Here is a 12,608-nt window from a genome sequence, read left to right as displayed (position 1 = left end):
CATTTACACAATGGAGTACTACTCAGCTATTAAAAACAATGAATTTATGAAATTCTTGGGCATATGAATGTATCTGGAGGATATCATCCTTAGTGAGGTAATCCAATCACAAAAGAAGTCACTAGATATGCATTCACTGATAAGTGGATATTAGCCCAGAAACTTAGAATACCCAAGATATAACTTGAAAAACACAAGAAAATCAAGAATGATGACCATCATGTGGATACTTCATTCCTCCTTAGAATAAGGAAAAAAATACCCATGAAAGTATATAGGTACAGAGACAAAATTTAGAGCTAAGATGAAAGGATGGACTAACCAGAGATGACCGCATCTGGGGATCCATCGCATCATCAGCCACCAAACCCAGATACTAATGCAATTGCCAGCAAGATTTTGCTGAAGGTACCCTGATATAGAGGCCTCTTGTGAGGCTATGCCAGTGCCTTGCAAACACAGAAGTGGATGCTCACAGTCTCCTATTGGATGGAACACAGGGCCCCCAATGGAGGAGCTAGAGAATGTACCCAAGGAGCTCAAAGGTGCTGCAACCCTATAGGTGCAACAACAATATGAACTAACCAGTACCCCCTGAGCTTGTGTCTCTAGCTGCATATGTAGCAGAAGATGGCCTAATCTGCCATCATTGGGAAGAGAGGCCCCTTGGTCTTGTAAATTTTATATGACCCAACACAGGGGAAGGCCAGGGCCAAGTAGTAGGATTTGGTGGGTAGGGGAGCTGGGGCAGCGTGGGGGGTATAGGGAACTTTCGGGATAGCATTTGAAATGTAAATAAAGAAAATAATAATAAATAAAAAAGATAATAAAGAGAAAGGTGAAATTCACAGCCAGTAGGAGACAGAACACCAGGCATATTAAAGACTCATGTTTGCATGGGGTTCCAAGATGTTAGCTCTCCAACATAGGTGCAAGTTGAGGTTATGTTAAATATTAAAAACAGAATTTCATCATGATAGAAATTTGATGTTATAATTTCTTTCCTTTTCACATTTTTTCAATTGAAATATTTATAGACTAAAAACCATTAGTAAAATGTAAAATTTTAATTGATTAAAAATTTGATTAACTGAAACTATCAGGTAAGAGTTCTAATAATGATGGTATAATTTTACACTCAGAAGTGCACAACAAATTGTCTTTTTCTTTTTCTATTTCTATACTACATGGTTAAATTTATTAACATTTATTTACCAATTTAATTCAATATGAAAAGTAATTTTGGAGACAATGTTAATATTTTTTCTCATTTCACTGAGGACTAGAAACTATTAGGTATTCTGAATTTGCTCAGCCAGATGCTGCCCACAAAACTGTCTCCTTGAACATCCCACACAGAAAATTCCATCTTCACCACCCCTCTACATTATATCTGCTCTTTCTTACACTTTCCCTATCAGTCATCACCATTTAAGTAAAAGGATGCATGTCTACATTAAACAAAGCTAGGTTTATAACATTTTTAAAAATCACTCAAGGAACAGATTCACTTTTACTTTTCTAATTTAAAAAATATTTATTAAATTTCTTTGATTTTCTGCTTGTTTTCATGGAGGGAGTCTTGCTTTCAATTCTGAAAAGAACAAATAGTTTTACATACATTTATAAATTTCTTCATTTAAAACTATGTGGAAAGGAGGCACTGCAATTATATGATTCACGATGTTCTTACATTCTCCTTTTTTGTTTGTTTATGGTTCTGATATATGGTCAGGTTTCATGCATGCTAAGCAACACTTTATCATTAAAGTTTTTATTAGTACAATTTCTTCAAAAAATCTTCAAATATTTTAATAGGTCTGGTTTATGTTTCTAATGGTTGTAAAACCCATTTGCAGTTTTTTATAACTGTGTAATCACAGTAAGAAAAAGAAAAAAAGTAGGGTTTTAAATTAAATCTAGGCATATTGGATTGATGTTCCTTAACTTTATTTAACTGACATCCATTTTCGAAATAGGGATTTCAGTTACAGTAACATTCACTGTGATATTAAATAGAACCTTTCATGTAAGAGTACACCCAACTTTTTTCTTTCTCTGACCAAGTGTTGAATAAATTGAAGATGATGTATAAAACCTTTTATGTCTTTAATGCCAAAAGGAAACATGTTAATGTTTTCAGACTAATTTACTATGAATATTAACTCTTAGCAATCAGAAATACTTTGGGAAATGGTCGGTTGCTAACTGATTTCAATCATATTCATCAACATTTTGATTAGCTGTTATAGTTGGAACTCCAGATTTAATACAAATACATTTAAATAAGTGCCTAGTAAAAAAATAAAATGACCTGGTTCATATTAGTACATAAGACAATGATATTGTTGACAATGACTTAAATCATTTTCCTTGATTTTAAAAGTTTACATTTTTGAATCTGATCTAATAATGTCAAATATTGAAACAATATTTACTCTAAAATAATATTTGAGGTTATAAGAATGAGAAATTCATGACTCCCTTTCAGTGTTTTGTATGATTCCATTTGAATGCTGATAGTTTTAAGAGAGTAAAAGTACAAGTATAGATAGGTTTGATATTTTCCAAAAGAAGCTCAAGGGTATCAGTTTGGACTCTAAATAAGGCAGCATTTTTACCTTTATTGATTGATAAATTTCTGAAAATGAAATAAAATAGCTTAATTGCACCTAAAATTTTTCATTTTTTTCAAAGACTGACTATCTTCAAATATATATTCTACTGTTAGAGTACACACTGCAATTTTAGTGTTATATGTGTATTATTCTGGGGATTAATTTCTTTCTCATGTTACATTTTAATTGAATAAAACAATGTATTTGACATTTGACATTTAACAAAAGAGTAAAAATGAGTGAGTGGTTTGGGGAGCAGGGGGAGGGAGAGAAGATAACAGATTTTCAGAGGGGAAACTAGGAAAGGGGATAACATTTGAAATGTAAATAAAGAAAATATCTAATGAAAAAAATTTAAAATGATGAACACATGAAGAAAACATACCTTGAGCTACGATTACTATATACCCTTAGCTTTTCTCTTTTGTATATGACTATTAAGAAACATACGTTTTGAAAGCAGAAAACATAGTAAAACAGAAAACATATTAACTTGAGATTTTTGTCCTCCTTTTTAAGTGCTATGGATAGTTCCCATGGACACATAAATGTGAAGAAAGAATGCTCCGAGCATTTCGATTGTTTAACTTCTTAAAAACATATATTCACTCGGGTGCACACATACACACACACACACACACACACACACACACACACACTCACACACACACACACACAAACACACACATACTAAATAAACAGATATTTTAAATTAATTATAAAATGCCATATACTCTTTACTAACTTTGCTATGTTTCGTATATCCTCAGGAATTGTATTTGATGTTAGTTATTATTATTTACTAGAAAGTAACTTCTGTGTGTTCCTAGATCTAGTCTATTGATACTTAAAAAAACATTTGTTTGTATTTTAACAGTATTTTTAACAGGTTACCATTTATTATAATAATTATCACTTGTATATGTACATAAAATATAAGTTCTGTCCGTTGCTTCTAATATTATAAGTGTTATATAGCAATATACATTCTACTGAATAAATTTAGGAGCTTGCAGAGAAACCCTGTCTTGAGAAACCAAAAAAAAAAAAAAAAAATTAGGAGCTTGATATAGCTACCTGATGAACAGGTTCCAGCATGTGTAAAGTCATTATTTAGAATATTAGCCCCGGAAAGAGAGTAAAAAGATAAAAGCTAGATTTATGATTTTATGATAAATTATTAATTTGGGTTGTCATATTTAAATTAAACTCTTTGCATGTAAAAATGCATGAGCTTTTGTTGTTACATTTTCAAATACTGTTGATACTAATTCATTAATTTAAATTATGTTATTTTCAGCATATGATACAACAAATTATGGCCTCCTAACTGAGCCAGTTATAATTATCATGTCAAAGTTCTTTTTTCTTTTACTTTCTTTTTTTTTAATTAGTTGAGACAGGGTTTGTCTGCATAGCCCTGGCTGTCCTGGGACTCACTTTGTAGACCAGGCTGGCCTCGAACTCAGAAATCCGCCTCTGCCTCCCGAGTGCTGGGATTAAAGGTGTGCACCACCATGCCCGGCTTTCAAAGTTCTTTTTGACAGTGAATATTATACATAATTTAATAGAATGTAACACTGAATGAATTGGAATTCATGTTACATATTCCATTCACAGACTTTGTAACAAATTAGCTTCAACTTTACAGATAAGGTTTAATTGTGAAGAGCTGTCATTGTATAACTGATATTCCAGAGAACTAAAAGTAAATAGTTTTTGTTATTTATTAAATACATATGCAAAAGTATATTCAAAGTAGTGTTCAAGGAATGTTCTAGTAAATCATTTAGATAATAATTATATCAGAATTTTGTAATATTTTGTAAGTAAATAAAAGAAATGAAACTCAACAAAATAAAACAGCACTTAGGAAGACCACAATCTCATTTATAAATGTTTTCACAGGCAAGGTGAAATATCAAGGAAGTCACAAAAGAAGTAATTGGTGTGGTGGGAACAGCAAATGATATAAACTTTGTGTTGTCTGTCCTCTACCTGTACCAGAATTCATCCCATTGAACCAAGATCCAGCTGAGAGCAAGATCCAAAGATGAGTCTCAGGAGTAGAGAATAGAGCAGAGGGTTACAGACAGCCACATAAATGTCATTGTACATCACCGACAGGAGGAAGCCCTCTGTGTCTCCCAGGGTAAGAGTGAAGCACAATTTATTAGCACAGGCAATGAAAGAGATAGCTCTTCTTTGAGTTCCAGGACTATCCTAGGAAGACTAATAGATGTATAACATATCTCTAAAAAGAAAACTTTGCCAAAGGAAAAAACTACTCTTGTGATTACTACAGTGGTATCATTGCCCAATATGACAAAGGGTATGTAATAAGTAAGAGACCAAAAGGAAACCACTGGAAGTGCGAAATTCAGGAAATTACAGAACAAATCCCCGTAGTTTGATTTGATTTCTTTCTGAAGGTTTTGGTTGGTGGTTTGTAGTGAAGCAGATTCAATTAACCCAGATTATTTATTTTTTCTTTAGTGCAAGATTATTGATTTTCTCTTAGTAAGCCCTTAATTAAATATTATATATATTAATGATAATCATGGTAATTATTTTCAACTGTAAAATGTAAATTTCACTTTAATAGTTTTAGAACTTTTTCATGATTTACAAATACAAAATTTGAAATTTCTTTAGCTTCTATTGATATCACATTTTTCATCTCTTTAAACTCTAGCAGGTACCATATATATATGTATATATATATATAAATGTTACATAAATGTATGTTTCCATAGCTGTCAGTTGGCACTGATGTGATCTTCCCTGGTGAGCTCCCTTTCTCTGTTCCCTATTGCACTCACACTCAGATTCCCAACAGCTTGACAATTAAGAGAATGCTTGGATTATCACTACTATGCATCTAATTATATGTAAAATAACTTGAAGTAATTACAACATCTACAGGGGTCTGTATAAAAGCTAGTTATATTTTCTTTTATAAATTGACTTTAATTCTTCCAATTTTTCATGCAAACATGTTTTTAAAAATATGCTTGAGCATTTTTCTGTGTAGAGATATTTATTACAGAAAGCAAGAACTTAGAGGAATCACCTCTTATGTAAGTCCCAAACACTCAAGATTCTCTGAATACTTGTTAAAATTTTTCTGTGTTTTTCTTCCCCATTCTGCCACCCTGCTTCCCCCAATCTTTCCTGTGATGTTTATTTTACTAATGTGAAGTGACATAAGAGCTAAGGACTATGAATATTGTATGGATGTTCATATATATTCAGATTCTAGGACATAGTTGTTGGTGGAAACCGTGGCTCTGTTCCATGGAAAAGTATCTGAGTGCTTTGTGGATGGCACTTCTTGTGGGAAGCACCCCATGAGAAGCTCCTGGATGCCTGGCAAATACTAGTGTGGCAGAATCTGCAACCTCAGCTGTTTTCTCTCAGACTGTACATTAGATCATCCCTTTCATCTAGTATAACAATATGTATATTCTTGGCAGCATTGTCTTTCACTTTTTAATAGGTACAGCAATTACAATAGATATCTCATTTTACTGCTAAGGTGAATTTATTAAAAATACTTGATGGAATTGAGATACTGTTTCTTGAAGTCACCTAAAACCTAGTTTTAAAAAAGTGGAGTTCATAAAGGTTTTTATGAGGCACATAATTATTCTCAGAAAAGTACATGGATTCCTCTACCTCAGAATACAGAACTTGCAAGAAAGAATGAGATAATTTAATAAATATACATAAACATGAGGACATCAGCTCTGGAATAAGGAAACTATCTGTATAGGCATCAGCATTTCAGAAAACATAAGCTTCTGACCGAGTCAATGGGACATTATGCTAAGAAATTAAATCACGTCATCTTGGCTATGGTTGCACAGGTCACAGATAGAAATACTGGCAGAGTAGCAAAAGAAAAACTACATTCTCATCCTCAATCCTAGAGGCCATTGTTTCACTTCCTGAGCCTCTAATACTTCATAAAAAAACAAAACTAACTGTTATAAGTAGAACAATGGGCTTTAAGTAAAAAGAAATTGCAACATTTTCAGAAATTAGTAGAAGAACAGAAAACTTGAGGCTTATTGAAATACTTTTCAGTTCTTGGAACTCTCTAATTTTTGCCATTAAGGCAAAATAGCTAAAGGGAAACAGAGATTATTGTAAGACTTAAGAGGTATTAATTTACAGATTACCAGGATGGTTTACTTAGAGCCTGCTATCCTACTGGCCTTGCAATCCCTATTCACAAATATATTATAGTTTTATGTGTAAAAGATTGCTTTAACTCTATCGAACATCCCAAGAGGATATGGAAAGATTACTTTTTAAATAAACATGGGCCAAACAGTGCATATCAAAATCAAAGGTATCAATGGAAGATGTTGCTTCCCCTCTTTCAGGCATTTGAAGGGGACCAAGAACTTTTCTCAATGATATGTATAGATCACAAATTTCTACTGTCTCTAAGAAAGGTGGATTAGTCACCAAATGCACTAAAACTATTCCAATGGGATACCAATAAGTGGTTGATTATCTATTTGGTAGAAATCTCATTCCCACTAAAGTAGTGTTTCAAAATCTATATCATACTTTTGGATGAGTTCATTTGTCATCAATTTTCCCTTCATATATTGTGAAAGAATTGGATATTTTATATATACTGATAACACAAGTGAGACACAGAAAATTTCACTTAACTGCTATAAAGCTGGATATTATAATTTGGCCTTTCAATCAACAAAATTAATCCTTCTTATAGTAATTATTAGAACCCAGGACATGAGATTTATTGTACTATTTTAGCTATATTTCAGCAAGGTCTTGAGATGTATACATTAATGATAAGAACATATTGTAAGAGAAATATTCACAATTTTATTTTGCAGTTAAAATTGAGATTTAAATAAAAACAATTTTTGTGTTTCCATATTACCTTTTTTTCATTTTTAGCAGTACAAAAGTTTTAAATCAGCATACTTTATTTCAAGATTTTCCTTAATTCTTTTTCAAAAGAATTTGTAATTTATTTATTCCGATATTCACAGGATGAGATGCTGAGTGCCTAGAGAGTTGGATCCACAATTAAATGCTTGCAGATTTCAGCCAGCAGGTTGCCCAATTGAATAGCAAAACTCATGTCTCTAGAAATCCAAGTAAATACTAAGAGGGTGTGGAAGCCCACCTATGATTCCACCAACCATAGACAGAGATAGGGTCTACAGCAAGCTGATATTTAGACTAGGTTTGCTGAGTGCTAGGTTTGATCCTCAGAAGTTTGATCCTCTGATTGACTTGGAGGTTTTTTTTGATATAAATCAAAAAATTTTTTGATATAAATTTCTAGTCTGTACAAGTACGCACATCTATAAATAACAAAAAGAAACAAACAGAAACAAAAGAAGAAAGACAAAAAAACACCCCTCAAATGTGAGAAATGAAAAGCCCTAGCATATCTTAAGGTAGATTATTCCTAACAAGAGGTAAGAGGTACATTATTATATTATCTGAATAATCTATCAGTATTAGAAATTATGGTAAATGTGAATACAAGAAGATTCTCTAAATTTCTCCTTTAAAACTATTTTCATGTTTCACTTGTCATGTCAGATTTCTCTGTTATATTCTTCACTTATAACATATGTGTGCTTTGTCTATTTTTCCTTCATTTCTGTTCATGGTAAAGCTAGGACTGTCCAACAGATGTGAATGTGACCAAAAGGATTCACAAAGTAAAGGGAACCTTTCATCTTTATTAAAAGTTCTTGATTGGAAGAGTTCAACAGTAGCTTGGCAAATGTCACAATACTTCCCAAGTTCTTGCTCTCTAACAGCACATTGTAAGTATTTATGCATTTGCCACTTTAGTAGTACTCTATCCCTTCTAGACTCATTCAGTGATGTTTTTAAATTACTGTATTGAGGTGGCTGAAGTTATGATTAGCAATTAAGAGCACTGCCTGTTTTTTCAGAGGCCATGCATGCCATTTTTAGCACTCGCGTGTTATCAGACAAACTACTCTAACACTAAATCGTGGACATGTGATATCTTCTTATGACTTCCACAGACACCAGACATGGATGTGGTATGCAGACATACATGCAGGAAAGCCATTCAAACACAGAAAACAAACAAAATATAAAAATAGCACATTGATAAGTAAATATAATTATATGGACTTGTGTTTTCAAATTACCTCTGTGTTTGCTTACACTACATTTGAAATGAATGCTTTTAACAACAGTATCATTCCCACAATTTGATAAATATCTAACTTCATGTAGCAAGGAAAAGAGTAAATAAGACCCATTTAGGGACCAGTCATATTTGAATTATAATCATAGACCTGTCTGTGGTGCTCTTAGTGCCTCTTGTAATTGCTCAATCTTTTCTTAGTGAAAGGAAAGGACCCAAGCTTACCTGTACACATGAAGTCGTCTATGAAACCAAACAGGAATTTTATCTCTAGCATTTTATATGCTCTTGTGTTTCTGAGGCAGCCACAGATTGTGTTGCAATTATTTTGGTTTCAGAAATGAATTGCTACTAAATAGGAACAGTGAAACCCCTGGGGTTCATTTCTCTTGTGCATCAACTTAATATCAGAAGGCTCTTTATAATGAGCTTCTGAGAAGCTAAAATTAGTCAAATTTTTTGTTCATCTAACCTCAAATTATCTGAGTACATTTATGTTATTTACTATAGGCTTTTGCACTTTCATCTTTAAATCTAGTAATTACAATATTTCCTTTTGATGTATTATAAATATTTATTTTATGCATATAAACATATTTTCATAATTTCCCAAATTTTCTCATCTTTGGTTCATGTTCTAAAATGTATTTTAACATCCAGGAGTGGTGGCATACACCTTTAATTCCAGCAATTAGGAGGCAGACATAAGTGGAACAGTGTGCGTTTGATGCAGGTAAGTTCTAAGACAGTCAGGGCTGTTACATAGAAAAAAACAAAACAGAACAAAACAAAACAAAAACAAAGGCTAAAAGAAAACTATCTGAACATCCCTATTTCTGTAGTAATGTCTATTCTCTATGACTCCTTCTGTTGACTTTTTATTAGTTATTTTATTTCAAATGTATCCCTCTTCCCAATTTCTTCTCTTCAACCCCCCTGTCTCAACCCCATTCTCCTGCTCCTATGAGGGTGATTCCCCTACCCAGCCACTCACTCCTGCCTCAACAACCTAGCATTCCTATATGCTGGGGCATTGAGCCTTCATAGGACCAAGGGCCTACCCTCTGATTGATACCAGACAAGGCCATCCTCAGCTACATATGTGGCTGGAGACATGAGTCGCTTTATGTACTCTTTGGTTGGTGATTTTTTCTCTGGGCATGCTTGAGGGTCTAGTTGGTTACTATTGTTGTTCTTCCTATGGAGTTGCAAACTCCTTCTGCTCCTTCAGTCTTTCCACTAATTCCCTTATTTGGGTCTCCATGCTCAGTCAGATGGCTGGCTGCAAAGCATCCACATCTGTATTGGCCAGGCTCTGGCACAGCCTCTCAGGAGACAGCTATATCAGGCCTTTGTCAGCAAGTATTTCCTAGTCTCACCAATAGCGTCTGGGATTTGTGGCTGCATATGAGATGGATCCCCAGGTGGAAGAGTCTATGGGGGGGCCATTCCTTTAGTCATTGCTCTACTCTTTATCCCTATAATTCCTTTAGGCAGGAACAATTCTAGATTTAAATTTTTGAGATAGGTGGGTGGCCCCATCCCTCAAATGGGGACCATGCCTTACCTCTTAATATGGTCTCTAAAGGTTGTCTCTCTTCTCTTTCTTTTGTGTTTCTCCCAATGTCACCCCCATTGAGACCTGGGGGACTCTTGCTTTTCTAGCTTCTGGGACTTCCTGGTGGCCAACCACAGTTCCCCATCTCCCCCTTGCTATACAACTATGTTCAATTTTCTGACCCTCTGTATATATGACCTTTCTTCTCCTACACCTGATCAGCTCTCCCTTTTTCCTCCCTGTCTTCTATTCCTCCCAAGTCCCTCCCATCATCTACCTTCTGTGATTATTTGTTCACCCTTCAAAGTAGGACTGAAGCATCCACACTTTGGTCTTCCTTCTTCTTGAGCTTCATATGGTCTGTGATTTGTATTGTTGGTATTCCGAGATTTTCCCCCTAATATCCACTTATCAGTGAGTACACACCATGTGTGTTCTTTTGTGACTGGGAGAATTCACTCAGGATATTTTTTAGGTCCACATATTTGCCTGCGAATTTCATGTAGTCATTGTTTTTTAATAGCTGAGCAGTACTCCATTGTGTAAATGTAACACATTTTCTGTATCTACTCTTTAGTTCGGGAACATCTGGGTTGTTTCCAGGTTCTGGCTATTATAAATAAAACATATCATAAAATATATAATGCATATAAATATATACTACATAAATATATAATATATTTTATATATCATATATCATAATATATAATATAATATATATTTTATGTAATATGTATAACATATAATATATAAAATATATCAAAATTGTAAAGCTTCTATAAGACAAAGAACACTGTTAATACAACAAAATGGCAGTCAACAGATTGGGAAAAGAACTTTATCAATCCTACATCTAATAGAGGACTAATATCCAATTTGTACAAAGATATCAAGAAGTTAGACTCCAGAGAACCAAATAACCCTATTAAAAATATGGAAGACAGCTAAACAGAGAATTCTCAACTGAGGAATCTCAAATGGCCTAGAAACACATAAAGAAATGTTCACCATCCCTAGTCATCCGGTAAATGCAAGTAAAAATGATGCTGAGATTCTACCTTATACCAGTCAGAATAGCTAAGATCCAAAGCTCTGGTGACAGCAGATGCTGGTGAGAATATGGAGAAAGAGGAATACTCCTCCATTGCTGGTGTTACTACAAGCTGGTACAACTACTGTGTAAATCAGTCTGGCAGTTCCTCAGAAACTTGGACATACTACTACCTGAGGGCACAGCTATACCTAAAAGACACTCCAACATATAACAGAATACATGCTCCCCTATGTTTATTTTATATTGCCTTTTCTAGTTTTTTTTATAGTTGATATGATTAACCCAGTCTCTAATATTAAGTATTATACAATTTTGAAAAAGACTATGTGTTCTAATGTATAATATTACTAAAGTTTTATTGTAATCAGTCTGGTTATAAAAGCAAATACATATTCATCTATCTATTTTTATCTATCTAGCTCTGTTTCTATTTTCCAATAAAGAACTAAAGACAGTCTAATTTAAAAATTTATACCAGTATTCAGCTTGAAAATTAACAATATTTTTGCCTGTACTTACTGTGTGAAGGTGAAGAATGACTTATTTGAGGATGAATGACCAAAATTGTTGTGAAGTCCTATATCATCATGGAGGATGACAACATGTATCAAAAAGTCCACTGCAATCAACTTTCTATCTCTGTTATATTCCAGCAGTGCATATGAAGGCAGTAGGAAGTTTTCTGTACTCAAAGCCATGATCAAAGTGATGCTCATTTTATCACCAGCAGAAAGCAACCAACTGCACAGTAAAGTATTTGTTTTATCTTTTTTAATCCAGTGATTTTATTTCAATTCTATATTCTTTATGTTACTAATCCTACCATTAATTAGAATTATTCATTTCCAACATTTAACATTTTTTTGTTTTAACATTATAGACCATAATCTACAAATAAATGGTCAGTAGCAAACTTATATTTTTTTTTACCTCAAATATAGAAGGGGCTATTTTGGTATGTTCTCCTTATGAACTTTTCCAGAACATATCATAAAATAATAATATAACATTGTTATCATAATTTCCATTCTCTATGGATGAATCATGATGTAACTTCTTTTCTCATTATTTATATTTGCTCTACTTATATATTACCTTTCTTTTAATATAGTAATGTTCAAGGATTTATTTTAAAGCCTGTGAACACAGTTGAGCTGTCCCATGAATGTGAAGACCTGTTTTCTTATCTTCATT

The sequence above is a fragment of the Mus pahari genome, chromosome 3, assembly GCF_900095145.1.
Source record: "Mus pahari chromosome 3, PAHARI_EIJ_v1.1, whole genome shotgun sequence".
NCBI classification, from domain to species: domain Eukaryota; kingdom Metazoa; phylum Chordata; class Mammalia; order Rodentia; family Muridae; genus Mus; species Mus pahari.
The sequence above is the reverse complement of the archived record's forward strand: the minus strand, read 5'-3'. Positions refer to the sequence as shown.